This window comes from Phoxinus phoxinus (assembly GCF_949152265.1).
Source record: "Phoxinus phoxinus genome assembly, chromosome: 13".
Taxonomy (NCBI): Eukaryota; Metazoa; Chordata; class Actinopteri; order Cypriniformes; family Leuciscidae; genus Phoxinus; species Phoxinus phoxinus.
The window spans coordinates 24,666,212-24,686,258 of record NC_136888.1 but is presented as its reverse complement, the minus strand read 5'-3'; the positions used below and the strand labels follow the sequence as shown (position 1 = coordinate 24,686,258).

Sequence of the window (20,047 nt, the reverse complement as noted above, 5' to 3'; positions counted from 1 at the left end):
AGAAGGTACCATATAAATAACAAACTCAAACCAGATAAATAAACAAACTAATAAATAATGACAGTAACTAAGGAGACAAATGAGTGGCGGTAATCTGAGAAAAGAAGACGCGTGACAAATGAAACCAAACTGAAAGTCCATGAAGACAGAAACTAACTGAACATAATGGTGACAACATGAAGCACAATTTAGTGTTGCTTAATCTAGAAGAATGCTGAGACGTATGCACTTGAAAGCACTAGATATTATTTTATTAAACACATGTACTTATGCCATTATTATTCCATAGAAATGTAACATTTCGTAGAACAGTTATGCTGTGATATAATTTGTTTATTGCTGATGAAGTGCATAGTCTTGAAGGGCACATGCTTATTTCAAAAGGTGTCCCTGACCACAACTATAAAAAAGATCCTCCTATAATCGCACACACACAGACTCCCTGATGAGTTCAGGTATGAAGAGAATCTAAAACACACTCTTCTGCATTTCCCTCTGTCCTGATTTAGTCTCTCGTTTGGGCTCCCCTTCAGCCAGCCCGATTCATCTGTCAAAATCGCACCTTTTTACAGTCTGCGTCTCCTTTTTTCCCAGCTCAGTCTAACACTGCGGGAAAAAAGTAACAAACACACAGCAATGGAACAAGCGGAGCACCGGCATGTTCAATCTATTTTTGCCTGTTCTTCCAGCCAGAGCCACAGGCCGCTGCACGTAGCTGCCACAATGTAGACTTCATGTGACATCGGGCTCCAGCACATACTCGCTGACTTTCAGCCGTCCTTGTGTCGAGTATAGAGCCTGTTTCAGTTTGGGCTGTTGTTTAAGAGAGAGAAAATAAGGGTTTAAAGAAATACACGCGTCAATCTAATGTGAGTAGATCATTTTATCCAAAATGAAATGGATTTAAGGAAATCATCTGTTATGTAATGGAGTGAAAAACTGATCAAATATTCAGGAAATCTGAATTTTTGTGTTGTTGTACAACAGTTAGTTTCGGTCGTTGACAGGCTGAGACACACGTTGCTGAAAACCTTATGGTCATTCTGATTAGAAGACTGGACCTGTTGTTAAAATAAGATATGTAATGATAAATCAAGCTAAAGGAGCAAAAGAAGAAAATTCACTCACATAAACCATGTGAATAAAAGTTTCTCCATTTAAAGCCATCAAGGGAAAAATACTCTTTTCTGTGGCTACTTTTTGACAAGTGGAAACTTTAAAATATAGCAGAGTGCAAAGAGCAGAGAGAGAGAGAGAAAACGAGAGAAAAATGGAGTGAGACGTCAAATTGAATCTACACAAACAGAAACAGAACACAGCAGATATCTGGCCTAAAGCCATGTAACTTGTAGCAGGAGCGTCTGTGTCACTGGTGTGTCCTTGAAGGCTTCAGGTAAAGATGAAGCGCTGGGAGTTGTAGCAACCAGAACGATCACGATGTTTTAATGAACAGCCCTTTACACTGTCACTCAAACTGCAGTCTCAAAAGAACACGCGCGCGCCACTAACTCTGTCAAATGCCCGCAAATACCATAATCTCATATCACACGCTATCAGACTCAAAGCCAGATTTGCAAGGTGTGTTTTGTATTTTAGAGTAAATTGATCAGCTTGTTGCCTCACTTGACTGCAGAACGGGCCCAATAATTCAATAGGCAACATAATTAATAATATATTTAATACTTTGGTGCTGTCTTCTGACCTTGACAAAAACTCAATGGTATATTTTAGCATGTCCTACAAATTCTTTTGTTAAACCTCCAATCACAAAGATGTGATAGTTAAGACTGTCAATATCTCGGTTCTCTGTAAAGTTAAGCAACCAGTATATATATATTTTCTTTTCTGGGGGTGTGAATCTTATGTGTTGTTGTTTTGACCCTTAATAGTAACATTTGTAACCATGTTTATTTGTCCATGATACAATTATTGTAAGCTTTTCAACATACAAAAATAATTATAATATATAATTTTTATGATAAATTACTATTATTATTGTTTATTTATATATATATATATATATTATATATGTATGTGTATGTATGTAGTATATATAAATATATAAATAATTCCTTAGACCTGTTGAGCACTTTTAGCGGGGAACAGATCCAGGTCAGTGTACGTCCTGCCAGAAAGTCTCATATAGCTCCCCTGGAAGCTATATAAGGAAGGCAGGAAGGAGTCATAAATTAATCATTCCTTACCTCAGTGATTGACTACTTTATACGCGCTGGGATGCAAAGACAAATTTCTTTGCAATAGAAATGAGGATAGAGTGGTACCCAAGGAAAACATTTCCATTAAAATGTGTAACCTCATGCCACTGGCAGGGAAAGCCTTAGGGATCCTGAGAAAATTTCACATGCTTTATGAGAGCGTATAAACCTGCAGACATTGTCATGTTAGTGGTGGGGCGGTGTGAGTGCAGCTTTAGTTTCTAGTGTAATGCGTATTCCCAATGAACATGAGGCTACTTTTTTCCCTCTCTTTATTGTAGTTTTTCAGTTCTTTTTGTATGAGAATAAAGTTGTGTTTTGGATTCTACAATGGTTCACGAGACCTACCTGTCCACTTTACTCAGTTCAGCCTTGCCTTTATCTTATTTGAACACTCAGTTTTACAAACAGTTTAAGCTATCATCTACTCCCACCGTGGAGGAACCCTTGAAAAGCGCTTACGGGCAAGATTCTACCTGTAGAGACTTTCGTATAGATGTGAAAAAGGAGACAACAGGCCCCAAAACACTGAAAACGGAGGCATTTGTGAATGCGTGAACTCATAAAATGTGACAGGGGGCCATGATTTTCTCCATCCGATGTGTGTTGCGCGAGTTCATGTGACATTTAGAAAAAGAGAACATCTCTGGCTTGTCTCTTCACATTGTGTCTGAGCGGGGCCAGCTGCCAGACTGAGGGGGAGCGCGGGGATGAAGGCATGTGCTCTGCCGGTGACATCCTGTCCACTCCTGTCATCTCCCACCGGACAGCACCTCGGCCGTGCCACCCTGTTTCCCCGGGCTAGTGCCATCCACCAAGCTGCTGGCCTGCTTTAGCCCTTAAGCTCGTCGCCCTGCTCACCCTGCCCAACACCCCAATGTTATCAGGCTGGCAGGAGCCGTCCCTCCCTTTCCGACTTCATTCAGCATCGCGTAGACACCATATGAGTGGACTCTGGGGTCAAGCCTACTTGCACCCTTATTAATACTCTTTCAGAGGGAATATGCATCATCCTGACTTCTTGTGTGGTGTGGCAGTAGGCATTTCTGCATCGTCTTATCACTAACAAAAATGCCTCTTTGTAATCCTCCCTCTTGGTTTACCACAACTCTTTCATGCTAAAACCAGTCTTGGGCAACATGTTGTTGTTAACATGAGCACACCCTAATTAAATGTTCAACAAGTGAATGCTGCAGTTTTTAATATTTAAAAAGTATGCAAACATGTCCCACAAATTGACTTTCATATTGTTTTAAAGCGGTGTCCCTACTTATTTCTCAACAATCAGGCACTATCAAAGTTGCCTTTCACCCAGAATGCCCTTTTTCCTAGAATCAATCAAGTGAATTAAATTATTATTAGGTAACACTTTACAATAAGGTTCATTAGTTAACATTAGTTAACTTCATTAGTTAACATTAACTAATAATGAACTGCACTTATAAAGCATTTATTCATCTTTGTTAATGTTAATTTCAACATTTACTAATACTTTATTAAAATCTTGTTAACATGAGTTAATGCACTGTGAACTAACATGAACAAACAATGAACAGCTTTATTTATATTAACTAACATTAACAAAGATTAATAAATACTGTAACAAATGTATTGCTCATTGATAGTTCATGTTAGTTAATACATTAACTAATGTTTAATAAATTAACCTTATTGTAAAGTGTTACCTTATTATTATAAAAAATAAATATAAAAAATTCACAAGTATATGTCAAGCCTCATTCAAATAGTAAAAAAAAAATACTATGGTGACAATTTGACATGGAGCTGAAAATAAGTAGTTTAAAATATTTCTTTATTGGTATTGAATGCTAGATTATTTATGATATATATGTATCATAAATATTTGTCATCATGACAGTACACTTCTTTTGATTCTGAGTTACAGCTGAAAAACACACATTTTGTGAGAAAATGGAAGCCAAAGATTGCAGATTGAAAGATTGAAAATGGAAGCCTCTGAAAATGCATTTTTATTTTTTCCGCAATGTAGGCAAGGCACTTTTATTTCTAGAGCACATTTAAAACAGCCACTGCTGACCAAAGTGCTGTACAATCTTACAACTTTAGACAATAAAATACATAAACTGACAGAAACACACAAATTCACAAGATTACCAAAAGCCAGAGAGAGAAAAAATGTCTCCAGTGAGGATTTAAAACTATCAACATTCGAAGCCAGTTGTTTTACAGTCCTCAAAAATCAGTGAAACTGGTTTTAATCTATTGACATTTTAATTGATGATGTTCTTCGACTGATCATCAGGCTCCCCGTTGTCGTTTCTGTTGACTCTATTAAGACATGTTGTACCTGCTCTGCTGGCATGGGCTGTCGGAACACAGAGTGCTTACTCAAACACACTGAGGAGCCTGGGGAGACGGAGAGAGACAGGAGCCGCCGAACCACAGACATGCCAAAGCACTCGGCGCGTGCCAAATCAGTTACATGTCTCCTACTTATCTCTCTCCTCAAATCTGTCTCTCCATCTCTCCTCCGAGATGCTCAATGCCAACCATGCTGCCAGTGCCAGAGTGCTGATGCCAAGTAGAAATGACACCAGCTCTCCCCACGGATTGACTTAATTAGACCGGTCTCGTCCCCCACGGTCCTCGTGGCAGCAGGGACAAAGGAAGTTTCTGTCATTTGGATGTGTGTGTGTTTGACTATCTCCAGCAGATGCTCCAAAGCATCCCAACTCTTTCATTGAGCTCCAGTATCATTAAAGTGTCATTGAGAAGTGACATCGCTTAATTTTAGCAGCTCCCAAAGTGCTTTTGCATCAGGAACAGCCTCAGACGCCAGGACTTGAGGGGTATTTTTACATCCTTTCATCAAACATAGCAGTCGCATGGGGAAACGGGGGAAAACATTAAGATCAAACCTTTATCCATTTTGATGCCAGTCAATAGGTATTTAATCTTCTCCAGAACATGTAATGAAAAGTTGAGAGTCATGTGACCATTCTCTCTGTTCTGGGCACTCTGTTGTTTGCATGGTCCTTGACCTTCATCTACTGGAAGACCGTGGATCTTGTCTGACAGTCCTTGGGATATGTGATCTCACCAGACATGTTGAGAACAGCTAAAGTTCTCCCAAAAATTTGTGTGTGTGTCAGATTCAGTTTGTGCAGCGCTTCTAGCTCTGTATACGCCTGTATAAAAAGCACTGGTCTCATTTGTAACACGACGGGATTAATAGGGATTAGAGCTCAAATTATAGGCTTCTGTACTTTCAATTTTAGCTTGCAATAAAATTTCACTAGACACAGTTTATTTACGAGAAGAATGCAGATTAGATTTCCAGCGGATGACTTGGCATGTGCTACAATTGCGAAATGATGTCATAGAAATGACAAAATGTGATTGGCACACAGTCGCTATGAGACTGTCACCCTTCAGGAGTGTGAGAGCACTCTAATTGGGGTGTGACATAGACATCTGCATTATCCAACTGTGAGATGACTTCCCCCAGAGCGGCGTTGTGTTTGGTGAGAGTTTGGAGATTGACCGGTGGGACAGCTTCCTCATTTTTAATTGCTCTCAACAAGTGAAGCAAAAGGACTAATTAAAAGATCGTTTGACACACTGGAATTGGCAGCTATTGCACACAATATACTTGTGTTTCACAAGTAGTGTGATTTTAATAACAAGCACAGCGGGCTGTCATGACTGACTGATATCTGGTTGGAGCAGGGATATTTAGCCTATTGCTTTTACTAAAAACTTTTACTATTTCAAAAGTTTGGTAAGATGATTTTTTTTTTTAAAAGATGAGTAGCTACTTCTAATCAGCAAGTATTTAATAAATTGAGCAAAAGTGACAGTACAGATATGTATAATGTTACACAATATTCATATTTCAAATACTTTAGACTTTAGAACTTTTGAACGTTCTATCCATGTATTGTTAAATACGTTGTAAATGTCAGACGTAAATATTTTGGTCATATAATTCAACATATAAATTTTTTATATTTCACATCAGATGTCTTGCAATCCCAAACATGATATTTATTATCACATGAAGATTTTATAATTCTGCAACATATATTTTTTATTATTTGTCTAGTTGTATTTAGTGTATAGAGAATTTGTTTGCAAGTTTTAATGTCATCATGTGATGTATGAAATTTATTTATTTTGCAATATTTTATATTTGTGTGTGTGTGTGTTGTGTGTGTGTGTGTGTGTCAAAAATTTGTGATGTGTCAAAGTCATTTTTGCTGGTAATAAGTTTGTGAGGGTCAGGTTTTTTTTATTTTTTATTTTTGCGTGGGATTTAATTAATGAGCCAAAGACTTCTCCATTGTGATCTGAGCAAATGAATAATAAATCAAAAGGGGAGATTTGTCAGGGAAGGAACATCTGTTTCTTACAAGCGTTACAACATGACTGGCGCTGGCCTGCGCCGTGGCCGCGTGGAGACGGTAGGAGTCCTGTGCTCTGGAGCCTCTTCATTTGCTGCTCCACTGAAGGTGAACAAGGAGCTTTCTAATGGGCCTGTGATGTTAATAAAAAAAGAAGAAAGAAAAAAAAGAACGACTGCCGCTCTCCTCCAATTTCACCAGAACCTCTTTTTCGCTTTTGGGTGTCACTGTCCTTAGTCTATGGTTTGTTAGGCAGGGCGCCCATACCGCTGTGTCAGTGCTTTACTGGATGATTAATGCAAGCGAAAGCAATCATAAGGCACGGACAATATGATCTCCTTTTCAGCAGAGTTGAACGGCGTACCCACTGTGTACATAAAGCCAAGCATTCAGGCATACGAGACTGGAGAGGAGGGGTCTCGTGCAGTAAGTCATCACGTCATTAACCGACGCAATTTCTCGTCTGGCGTCGTCTCCGAGGTGCTGTGTTTGAATCATTAGAGAGTGTCTGAATCTTATCGTTAGAGGTTATTCTCAATTTCTCTCAAACCTGCACTTTACTTTCATGTCCTGCTGAGGGGGTATAAAATGGGTCACTAAAATGAAACATTAAAAATGTGCTTTCATATTACACAAGGCTAAACAGACCCATATGCCACCCGCAGATAATACACTGCATGAGGTGTCGCGCTCCGGTTATTACAGAGAAAAGTACAGCCAAGACAGTTATAGTCTGGATTCGTAGGAAACTTATGCTTGCGATGTGCAAGGGCAAAACTCCGTCTCACCTAGACGTGAGGATAAAATGGGATTTCTCTACGACTAAATGTGCCACATAACACTTATGTACTTTAGCAGGAAGTCACGACGGCAGATTGGATGGAAATTCCTCGTAATCTTTCCTTCACACAAATATGCCACCCACAGAGGTGCACAGCGTCCTCTCGGCCCCTGTGAGAGATGTGTCTAGAGCCAAATAAATCAGCATTTAGCCTAGGATGTACTCCTTTCCTGGAGCGCACGGTTTTACGGCAAGGCCACGGAAGCTAATGTCCCCCAGCTTCCTTTGAAAAAAGCCTCCCCGTAGCCATTCATCAGCTTTCCAAGGGAGCGGGCATTGGTTCCACTCTCTGGTTTAATTGTTAATGCTAATTGCTATTTATTGGCTCAGATGCAAATGATAGGCCAGCCAAAGTGAAATTTTATGATGAGTGAACTCCCCCTTTCGCACAAATTGAAAAAGTGAAACAAGAAGAAGATGAAATGAGGCGAGGAGGGTCTTAATGGCGGCTTTTTAATGGGGAAGGCAAAATTAAGACTGATTTACGCGGCCGGATCCCCTGTTTTCCCTCATCAGCCCATTTGGCAAGAAAAATGGAAAAGTAATTGTTCGGCTTTTTTGACGCAAGACCTCAAAGCGTTATTTATTGACTGAAATTAATTGATGTTTATCCTATATCCGCACGGAACATGCTCCATCAGCGTTATGAAGTTCAGCACCTCATTTCGTCACCTGTAATTTGCTCTGGAGGAGTGTGGAGGCACTTTGAGTTCTCCTGAAGCATGCCCTAATTTCCTAGCTGAAGTGGCTTGATACTGACCGTAAAGACGTACAGAGTGTATTTTGCTTTTCCAGACCCTTGCATCAGCTTAATACTTTATTTTTGGATTTGGTTCTTCGACTATGCATAGGCACTTTTGGCCCTGTAGAAAATTAACTCTCTTAAAACCACTTTTCACACTCAAAAGTTACATTTTTCTTAGTGAAGTGAATATATCACAGAATAACTCCAAACTATTTTTCCACCACAAAAATTATGTTTGTGGTTAATTCCGTTCTATTATAAATGATAGTGTGGAAGTGACATTTTTGTAATAAAATAAAAACACCTATTCATTTCATTGACAGCATGTTAAGTATGCTAAATTCCTAAAGTAATATTTATTTTAGTTACTTTAAATAATGTGACCAAATTTAAGCTTGACTGGAAATTAAATAACTACAGTATCTATCTAAAAATTTATTATTTTTCCCTACTGTATATAATATTTGTAATTTTTCCTATTGCCAGTCCAACTATTTTAATGTCAAGCTACCAAATTCCAAGCCTCGCTAATCACAGTGATTTAAACGTTCATTTCCCATTGCCAAACGTGAGGACGTGACGCCCCTCTTGGCTCTCGTCTCCAGGGAAGCCCACTCTTGGATGTGAGCACAGATGCCCAATGGTTCAAGCATGCAAACACAATGAAGCAATGAAAATGCAAACACGCACAAGTGAAAAGCCATTTTTGTTAAAGGCAAGCCGCAGTGACCTTCCATATTCTAGCTCTAACCCTCATAACCCCATGAGCCGTTACCTCTGTCTGTTTACCATATCTTTCCCTATCTCACCTTTCTGAAAGATTAAAATCTCTGCACTGCTGCCAGGTGTACGCCTTGCCAATTAAAATTAAATCCAATCGCATGGCGCCTATAAAGGCCTCTGATTTGAGAAGAGAGAGTGTTTTCCCCACCATGTGATCTGGGGAGGTTAATGCAGTTAGAGTTATTTCACAGTCCATTAAGGAGCTTATGTTGACCTTGTGACCTCTGAGCCAACAACACCGAATCCATTATCATCACAATGGAATAGCTGCCGGTCCAGTTGACATGACAATGGGCTCAGGAAATCCCACGTTAGCACTTAGCAACGGTGAAAAGGCAGACACCTTTTTTTTTTCCTTCCTCCCTTCTCTCTTTTCTCTGCTTTCTGGTTTAGCTATTAATATAGCCAAACTGTAATTTGTATCATTATCATTCAAAAAGGCACAGGGAAGGACACTAAAGTGGCCATGCAAAGTGATGAAAAGCGCTGACATTTGGAGTTTTTGCAGCATTTGATTCCATTAGATGGAAAGCAAACGCTGGTAACGGTTGTACGTGACTGAGTGTGTGAATGTGACAGGATGGGAGCTTTGGCGGAGAAATCTAGCGGCAGATGAAGTTATCATGTTCAGGGGGGAAGTTGGTGACATGAACTTCCTGCTGTGATCTTGTTATGTTTGACGACAGCTCGAGGAGATGAAAAAGAATTGATTGAGGTCCACGAAGAGTCGAGTGCACTTTTAGCAAAGTCTAATTGAGATATAAAAAGATTATCAAAGAAAAAAGACATGTTGTCACTTCACAGAAGATGTCAGCTTATGCGAGATAAAAACTACAAAAAAGAAAGAAAGAAATACAGTCTAAATTTGTAGATCTACTAATGCTAAGAGCCACTAACAGTATTTCAGTTATTATAGTAATTCACAGGTAATTAAGAATACAAAGACAATATAAAGAATTTTTTCTTTATATAATTTTTTTTTAATATAAATTACATTTAGGATGATGATGATGGTTATTATTTGATTTCTATTTGATATTGTTTTGCATAATATATAATATTCATTTACCAAATAATAGAAAACATATAATATTGCATCAAGTTTTGCTTTTAATATTTCCCTGTACGTACCAAATGTGTATAATGTCTTAAAGCTTTTCGGTCAACCGCTAATCTAAATCTCTGACTAAATGTCTCTGTGACAGTATTGCATAAGAGGCCGTGTCAGTAAAGGAGGGTGAGTATGACCAAGTAATTTAAGTTCATTAGAATAACAGCTATTATGACATCGTGGTCATGCATTTATTTATTTCCTTAGCGCTAAGCCAGTCACCATGACCTTCACCTTCGTCTGCCATCCACACCTTTGTACACCTATTGATTGGCAGCTGGTTTATTGTCATAGATGTTGCTAACAAGACAGGGGAAGCAGTTCATATGTATTTCAGCACAACGGGGGGAAGCTAGCCTCATGCGGCGTACGGCCCGGTGCGAACAGCATCAGCACAAATGAGTCCAGTATTAGAACCTACCATATTTAACCTGAAAAAGGAAAAAAAAAGAAAAAGACATTAACAAACTTCGACTGACCCTGACCAGCCTTTCTAACTGCAAACCTGCCCCCTTCTCAATCCCCAGAGCCCTGGCTGCCCCCTCAAACCCCAGCAGAACTGCTACATCCTCTCTCCCCTTCACCTCCTCCTTGGCAGTCTGCACTTCCACCAAAACGGCGCGAGATGTTTGGGGTGGGAGTGAGAACGGCACGACAGTGAAATTGATATCCCTCCCCGTCCTCTTCCCAGGCTATATGTTGCCTTTCTGGGACTTATCATTGTGATTGATGGGAGGGGCGAGCAGCAGGAGGGACCCCTGCTTTAATCAAATGCACCACCCTCAACAAATTGGACAGTGGTGGACTAACAAGTCAGATACTAAGACCGCTACCCCTCTCCCTCAACTCCAGCTCCAATAAACCCCCTTCTCCTCTTCCCCTCCCTAAAAGTTCTCCTTGGAAACACTCCTTAGGCAGACAGGATGGTGGGGAGGAAGCATGAGTAAGCTACAGAACAAGACAAAAGATGGCAGCAAGAGAACAGAGTATTGCCGTAAGACTCAATGAAAACTCAATACCTTAACAGGGTAAATTAACAGCCTGTTGTCATTTACTCTTCCCCATATTGCTCCAAACCTGTTAGACTTCCGTGTCTCTGTGGAACACAAATGGAGAAGTTTAGCAGAGTTTCTTGCTATTTCTTTTTTTTTTATACAATGAAAATGAATGAACTTTTTTTTTTGGCTTTGTTATGAAGACAGCAGAAAAGATGCATTACTTTCTAAAATAAATAAGTTGATTCAAATGTGAACTTGAAAAGATTAAGTATTCTATATTTATACTCAATTCAAAAAATAAATATATTTTAAAACACAGATTTAAATGTATACAATTAATAAACACTTGATGTTGTATTCCCAGCATGCACTGTGGCATGCCATGAATAATAAGTTGGGTTTTATTTGCTTTGTAGTTGTTGTAAATTTTAGAAATCTGGTTTTAGATTTACTCACTATATTCAATTTTATAAAAAAATATTGTCAAAAAGATAAAAAGGAAATTTTAATACAAACTCGAATGGACTGCTTTTATGGAGCTTGACTAGTAACTATTCAACTAGTAACTATCAACTAGTAACTATTAACTTGTTCAATTATAAACTGGTTGAACAAAGACTGTTACATACATTTTCATCATGATTAACCTTCCCATCCCAAAGTTTTGCTGTAAACAAATTTGATAAGCAGTGTTCAAGAACAAATTCGACTCAGGATTTATTAATACCGTCCACTTCTGATACTTTCCTCTAAGAAAGTTGCCCATCCATTTACCCTAAATAATGTAAAATGTAGCAGTATCAGTGTGACACCGTATCGGTTTGATGAATTTGCAAAATGTACAAAATGTGATAAATCATTTGTCATTTTTCGGTTTGCTACACTAATACCGTTCGGGGAGAAATACAGAGCTTCAGTTCTTTGATGGAATGATTACAGAAACATCCATAATATTAATGATGTTACTACAGCTGACACAGGGCTCCGCTTTTAAATTTGATTGTAAAGCAGGTCCAGGGAGGGATTTTCTTATTTAAGTTCTCTCATTAATATTTCAGTAATATTGAAAATGCGTGAGAAATATTCACTTAGCTCATGCCCTCGGGCAGTTGATTTACTGCTGTACAACACAGTGGTTGCATTACAATATTCATGTGTCTCTGTTCAGCTGTTGCGTTATTGGCTTTTGATTGTGTTGCTCTTTTGAAAGCTCCATTCAGCTCTTCTCAATGCCGCTGCCACATACATCCAGCCAGACAAGGTAACAAAGACCCGGGTACTTTGCAATTCTCTCATTTGTCCTTCAAATGGCTCTCCATATTGACTTTGTCACAATCCCTTTTTTCTCACTGTTATTTTCAAATTGTTGCTCAAACGGAGCACAATTGCAAAGCAGACAGTTTTTCAATGCCAGCTCCATCCCGATTGATTACCAATAGCCTGACGCAGAATTCAGTATCATTGTGTTCTCCTCTTTGGACCTGAACTGACAGCTCTCCCTTTTGATTTAAATATCCCACTGTTTTCTCTATTAGATTAACATAACAAATAGTGAAATCAATTATACAATACCCTGCATGCTTTGTTCTTGGGTGTGATATCATCTTTTGGATGTAAAAATGCATTTTCCCCCTCATCTCTCTGCTAGGAAACATTCAAAGATGTTTTGGAAGGATCTTAGATTGGTGGCAGTCTTGTTTTTCTTCTTTTTTTATGTACCAGTGTTTGAATATTTGATTAAATTTAGCAATTTAAAATTTTGTTTATCTAGTACAGCAAAAAAAAAAAAAAAAGTGTTGAAATTAACATTGCATGATCGTCATTGCACATTTGGGACTTTTGAATGTTCCCAGCATGCATCTGTGGTGGGAGTCTGCCGCAAAAATGTGATGTGGATTTATACGCCCATAAGAATTTGGTTTAAGTAACAACTATTCTGCTGGCTTAGCAAAGGTTACTTTACCCACTCAGGGATTCAGCGATCCCCTGTAGCGAAACCCAAGCCGTAGGCCACTTCGCTGGTGGGTATGGCAACATTTTTGTTTTCTCCTTCCCTGTCCGTTTTCTCCTTGGTGGCCATTTCCTGCAGTAAATAAATTAGAAGGGGGGAGTGAGCGTCGTAGGAGAGCCACCCCAGATGCCTGCAGATGAGACGAGCTGCAGGTGACACAGAGGGTCTTCAAACACCAACACGGACCCCTCCGAACCTAACGCTCTGACAGTATCTGAGGGAGCACGGGCGCCACTAGATTGATGGGTACCTCCGACTTGGCCGTTTCTGTGGAGAATGGCCGAGCTCCTTTGCCTAATGATGCCCCATCCATCCTGGGGGTGAGAGCTGCAGAGGACCAGGGAGGATGGGTAACCTGCCTCTGATCACTCTTTATTTGGCAGTCAGCTCTCTGTTCACAGGGAACCCTCCACAGTGCACATTAATATTATATATAGATACCCTTGTCAAGGATTTACATTCAGTGATCCGAAATCCAGCAGACAGGGAAATAAAGGGGGGTGGGGGGAGGCGCTGATTGATTGTGTAGGACGTTAGAGACCAGAGGAAAGAAAAAAAAGAGGGAAAACACAGGCTTAAATTTATCATGATGCCCCTAACATAATGTAAGCATGTTCTCTTTGTTACTGTACAATACAGTTGGTCCATCTTTTTTTGCGGACAAACTGGACTAATAAAGTGTAATTCCAGCCTGACATTAGGCAAAACAATAGTTATTTGTCAAAGCACTGTATGTACTCTAGTGCTTCTAATGTCAGAGACAGAATTAGTTTTTTAAGTTTGATCTTTGAATTTAAATTCTGGTGGTTTTATTTACATTTTCATAATATAATTAAAAGAAACTTTTTAATTATATTTTTTATCTAGACTAGACTATAAAAACAATTTTCAATGAAAGTTATTCACATGGTTACCAGCTGTGGCAAAAAGCCACTTGATGCTTAGCATTAGGGATATTATTAGAGTGCCAAAACAATCACTGTTACACACGACCTCAAGTGGCCCATTGCTTTTATGAAACTGCAGAACAGCACAAGACATCTGTCAAAAAATAATTACATTTGTAACCATTAATAATAACAATCACAATATTAAAAAAAATCTGAACACTTATGCTGTGTTCACACCATAATTACCGTAATTAAGAGATGGCAACACTTGATATTCTGCATGGAGCTGTTCACATTTATGCATTTCTGGGTTCACTATCAACAACGGCGAAATGAATCTGCAGCAGTCAGGTGCTTCAAGTAAGAGTTCTGTAAGTTGTTTACAATCATTATTATTGTAATGTGATATGCTTTTAGACATGAGGTAATGTAACGCCATCTCTTGTGGTGCTTTGCAGACTCTGCTGTGCGCGTTTGTCTTTTAGAGGAAGCGTGGCATGTTTTCAAAGCTAACTTGCTATTGCTAGCCTCTTCGAAATTGCCTACCCTACCTTTAATAATATAGTACATTAGCCTAGTTTTAGGCTGTTTATGGTTGCCAAGCAATTTGGCGCACTAATATAGTTTTCATTTTTAAGTGTGGTTGTAGGTGCTTGGCTATTTCACAACATTTTTTAAACGCATTTTTAAAAGCTTTTTATTTTTTTTATTTTTTTACAGTAAATAGAAATAAATAACATAGACATCATTATAAGCATGCGGCTAATACAGTGCCAGACAAAATACTGAGGGCTGGGAAATGAATCTGACTATATTTTCCCACTGCTGTGTTATCTTGAAGAAACGATGTCATGCAATCAATACGCAAGTGATGTAATGAAGAAATAAGTCTTTGGATTTCCTGTGAATTAATCACACATATCTGTAGCCATTGACTTTTTTTTTTACTGCATTTCTGACCGGTTGGCGTAAGTTTGGAATGGTAGTCTGTGAAGAAAGCCACACATCAGAGATCATTCTCTCTGTATTCTAGAGCTAGACCTCAGCTAATTGCACTGCCATGCTGCATTAAAAATGTCTCCTACTCAACTATATGATTAAGGCAATAATTAGGTGTGCTAGACCAATATATAGATCATTTTGGTGACTTTATGTTAGTTTCCAGGACTTACAGTAATTGGCCAGGCTGGGAAAAGAGTTCTTCAATTAAAGTGACAAATCATTGAGGAATTTACAGATACTGTAACTCATCAATACTGGGGCTGTATATTTTCAAATAGAATTTTTGCGATGCATTATATTCAATTAAATGTTTATGATATTAGGTTTCTTTAATGCTGACTATTTGATGACAAATGTTTTTAAATCTTACATTGTAAAGTAAAAATTCAACTACTGTAAATTGTAAAAATGTATCTAAATAGCAATTAGTAGGGATAGGTGGACCAAAGTGTCCACATAAGTCATATGTGACCGTAACATTTGTAAGCTTATTTTAAACAAAATATGTTGAAAGATCGATCAAGTTTCGCAATTGTTCTTTAAACAAATAAGAATGATAATTTGCAGTTTTGGCCTATATAATGTTGATAATGGCAGTTTTAAAATATAAAGTTAAATGCCTATAATTATCTTTTTTATCCTCAGATTATCCTTACATATGTCTGATTGCCATTGTGTATTAGCCTCGGTATCTAATTATTCTTGGTATCTGATTGAAAATAAAATAAAATAAGCGTTTTAACCCATCCCTAGTTATTAGGCTGTAAATTCTCTTGTTTTGACAGTACTGTACCGTTCAGACGTCTGTCATATGAATTGACTGGTTTTCTTAACCCGACTGCTTCGTATTGAAATGCATAATTCACCTTGAGGGGGTGCCTCTTTAAGTAATCTAATATTAAACTGAAGGTGTGAACAAGGAGGTGGAAAATCAATATTATTTGATGTTGAGAGACTTCTAACTACCTCTTGCAATTTTCTGCCTTGTTTGTGAGGACAATGTCATTCCTTATTTATGAATTGATTTTCGTTTTACCTTCTTGAGATACAGCGTGCCTGGTTAATGCATGTCTCCATCTTTCAATTAAGTCGGAACTTTTAGCATCGCACCAACCAATATAATGACATAAAGAAATGCGCTAAATGAATATAGCACTTAATTGTCCTCACTTCTAAGTGGTGCTTTATTCAGGTTGCTGAGCTATTTTGTGCAGCTTCCCTTCCTGTTATCCAGTATACTTTGGGCCCAGAGATGCGCTCGTCTTTCTGCACTGGCAGCCGAAAGCTCACCAGTGTGTGTTCTCCTCCTGCCAAGTTGTTTCTTCTCAGCAAAAACATTCCCGACATTCCAGCCGCTGGGAAAAAAAAGTAGGTGAAGTGGCCTGGCAGGCGCGCTGCGCTTCAATCAACCAATTAGATAATCAAGGGCTTTCACATTGTGCAGGCTGACAATCAACTCTGCCAATTAAAGACCCGTCTGTGCCTCGTGCAGCCCTTCAGCGCAACCCATTACTGAGCTCTTGCACTGGAGTGGGCCTGGCTGATCAAGAAAAATTATGCCCCTAATAACAGCGAAACGAAAGAAATTTGGACAAAACGACTCTCTGCATCACAGATTTTGTTTACTAGTGGGTAATTAATTCTCCACATATGTTGGGAACATCTGTCGCGATGACCTGCCATCGAATCAGCGAAACAACTGCTGTGCTGCTCCTCCTCAGGTCATTAGCACAACCATTCAAATTACTCTTCCTCCCTCTGCCTTGTCCAAAACTGCTTCCAACTTTATTTTTAAAGAGCCACCATCCTTCTTCCTTCACACTCTCGGTCTGGTCTCGTGTTTGCTGAGTGTTGGTTTCAGATGGAGACTGTAGCTGTGTATGCTGAGAGACTGATGTGTTCATGAGAAGACTGTGAGACTCAATAGCTATTAGAGGATGGATACCCGACCCGAGCCCGACGGGACCCGCCGGTACCCGACGGGCCGGGCCGGGTTCGGACAGATATTTAGAAATGATGTTCGGGTTCGGGTCGGGCTCGGTCACATCAGCGCGATAAGGCATTGAACATTTTAAATTTAAAACAGCTTATGTAGGTAGCCGATGTGCCTGATGCTTTCACTTGATGCAAACGTTCGTTTTTGTGATTAAAATACATGTAAAATATTACCATCCGTCTTCCTGTGTGCGGACATTTGTTTATGTAGCCGTGACAACGAAACGCGTGCATAATGTGCGCGCGCCTGTGTTAAGAGCGCTTGTTGCTCCGCGCGCTGATGCGCTCATCCTGTTGACATCTCCGATTGCCTTCCTACAGTTGCTTAATAAAAGCGGCTTTCCACACAAACAAACGTACAATTGTCATTAGTATGAGAAAAAAATGGGATTTTAACTGTCGGGCTCGGGTCGGGCTCGAACATAAATATCTTTGTGCCTGTCGGGCTCGGGTCGGGTTCGGTTACTGCTCTGTCGGACGCGGGCCGGGCTCGGACTGAAAAAGTCGGCCCGATCCGCACTCTAATAGCTATGTCCTGTATAATAGGGATATCATTCCTGCTGTTTATGGAGGCATGTTCAGAATCAGCATAGACGTGGCCCTTTGACACTTTCTTACAAATCAGCAAATCCACTCGTTAAATATATTTAAAGTTAATAAATATGTAAACTAACTTCGCAACTTTCACTTGCACTGATATAGCAAGATATTTTCTTCTTGTTGTGTCCTCAATCTCGAAATTTGATGATTTTCTCGCGAGAATTGAATCGCAATTTATCTCTACTCGTTCGCTACTGACGGCAAAATATAATTAGCAATTTGTTATTATTATTATTATTATTATTATTAATTTCATTTTATTATTATTTACAGTTTTCTTTTAATTAAAATAGGTGGACAATGTGGTTTTGTATGTATGGTATCACTGATCACTGAACTGATGAATTACATTATGTCATACAATGAATTTGGTGGACATGAAGCCATTTGCATGTAATGTGATTTTTTTTTTAATGTATCTGCAATATCTACTGTAGCAATTTCGGGATTATTTTCCTTTGCATGTGGTTTAAAACGGGGACATTTTTTAAGGTCAGCTCTTCCAAATGAGTATTGCCCCCTCAAAATGGAGTCTGTTTACCCCAGTAATTCTGAGCTTGTTTAGTCATTCTATGAGATGGAAAACAAATGCAGGTTTTAGCCCCAAGAAAAAAAACTAACTTTGAATATAAGGCCTTTCGTGACATCTTGACTTATGTTCAGGTCAATAAATCTATATATCAGAAAAATGGAAAGTCAGCATAATCATGATCAAATAAGTGGCTGTGGATGAACAGGGGTCTTTCAGCAAGAAGATGCAGAGATGGAGTTTGTGTACAGAATGTACTGACAAGTGCTCAATTAAAGAAAATGGCTTTGAGTGGCGGAGTGAAAAGTGACAGGTCTTGGGCTGAGAGGAGCCTTTGAGGGACTAACAGCATTACACCGCTGACCTTTCCCATGATGGACCACCCTCACATGGGAATAAGGAGTGTTCTGCTCATAAAGTCTCATGAATTTCAGTAGCTTACAGGGTAAGATTTTCAAATACTGTCAAGAAGGGATAGCAATTCAGAGCCTTTGATATATGTCTTGTTTCTAAGCGAGAATTAGTTTAAATCTAAAACTTACACTAAAATCTAAAATTCCAGTCAGAATAAAGTGAGGTTTAACAAGGAGTAAGAACGTCTTTGCTGGTTTTCTGTAATCTTGCTAGGATGTTCTTCGCAGCCATGAGATGTCAGCGTGACGGACAGCATCCTGAATCCGCCAGCGACTGTACATGGCCACTGGGCCGACACATATGGCCATCCCTGCACCCCGGGCCGGCCTTCCCGAAGAACACTTTGGGAGAGGGTGAGATTGTGGAGGAAGGTCACGATAAGTTGGGATGCTGTTCTGCCGGGAGGGAGGAGGGTTGAGTCTGGGCTGGAAAAGAACACGGAGGTAGCAGCGTCAAGGTGAGATGTCACACATGATATCATCACCAGGTCTTGACAGCTGATGAACCGCTAACAGATAAATGAGCCGTGAAAGAAACCTCAGTTCTTCCCTTATTTCTGTGTGTGTGTGTGTTCCGTTTCCCTCAGTTGAAATTGCTGAGGCCTGCATAGATTAGAAACTGCTGGGATGAAATCCTGTCTCACAGTTAGTCACAGTTTTGCAGACAAATTTTGAAATTGAGGAACATTCAGAATTGAAGAATTTGTTCACTTTTAATTTATAAATGTGAATTTGAATGGAATTAACCACAACCTATCGGAAGTTGAATCTATTGTTCTTTTGTTTTCTGTCTGTAAGGCCTATATAATCTTCCACCTTCAAACTTTTTTCAAAACTTTCAAGCAAGGCTTTGTTGTTCAGCCAACATTTTTCTTTAATTCTACTTTTTACATTCCGTTAGTTGCAGTTCAGTATCCCAACTCAGTTCAAGTTCAGGAACTAAATTGTAATTTAAAAGGAATTCCCAATTAAACAACCCTGATCTTAACATTTCTTTTCTTAAAGGTAAGATTAGTAATTTCTTCCAAAATGGTTCTGCACCAATTCATTTTTTCTACATATATTGTAACTGGACATGATGCATTTTTTTCATGTTGTATACTGTTAAAAGGTTTAGCGTCAGTAAGATTTTTTTATGTTTTTTAAAATAAGTATTTTATGCTCATGAATTGGAATTATTTGATCAAAATGACAGTAATCAGTAATATTGTGAAATATCCTGTTTCTATTTTAATATAGGCCTACTTTAAAATGCTACTGTGCTTGCAAAGCTGAATTCAACTATGCTTTTTAATATATTTTGTCTAATACTTAAAAAAAAAAAAAGATTCTTTGATGTATAGAAAATGTATTTATTTTAAATAGAAATCTTTTGTAACTTTATACATATCTTTACTGTAATTTTTTGAAAATGTTTGCAACCTTGTTGGCTTACTGGCCCCAAACTTTGGACAATACATAAAAATCATATAGTGAGAAATACTAGTGTGCAATATCAAGCAGCATAACGACACATTCCATTCACCAA

General features: G+C 38.8%; 1 long non-coding RNA gene across 2 annotated transcripts in view; it reads left to right on the top strand.

The window, feature by feature from the left end:
• LOC307009346 overlaps window positions 1-19,505 on the top strand; it is a 35,568-nt gene extending 16,063 nt beyond the window's left edge. Inside the window, exon 5 of one of the 2 annotated variants that reach the window (XR_013799995.1) lies at window positions 18,734-19,505. This is a non-coding gene — a long non-coding RNA (uncharacterized lncRNA). Of the gene's footprint in view, window positions 1-10,608; window positions 11,332-18,733 lie in introns of those variants that run through there. The other variant, XR_013799996.1, reaches the window with a different exon arrangement.
• Window positions 19,506-20,047: the final 542 nt, after the last annotated feature.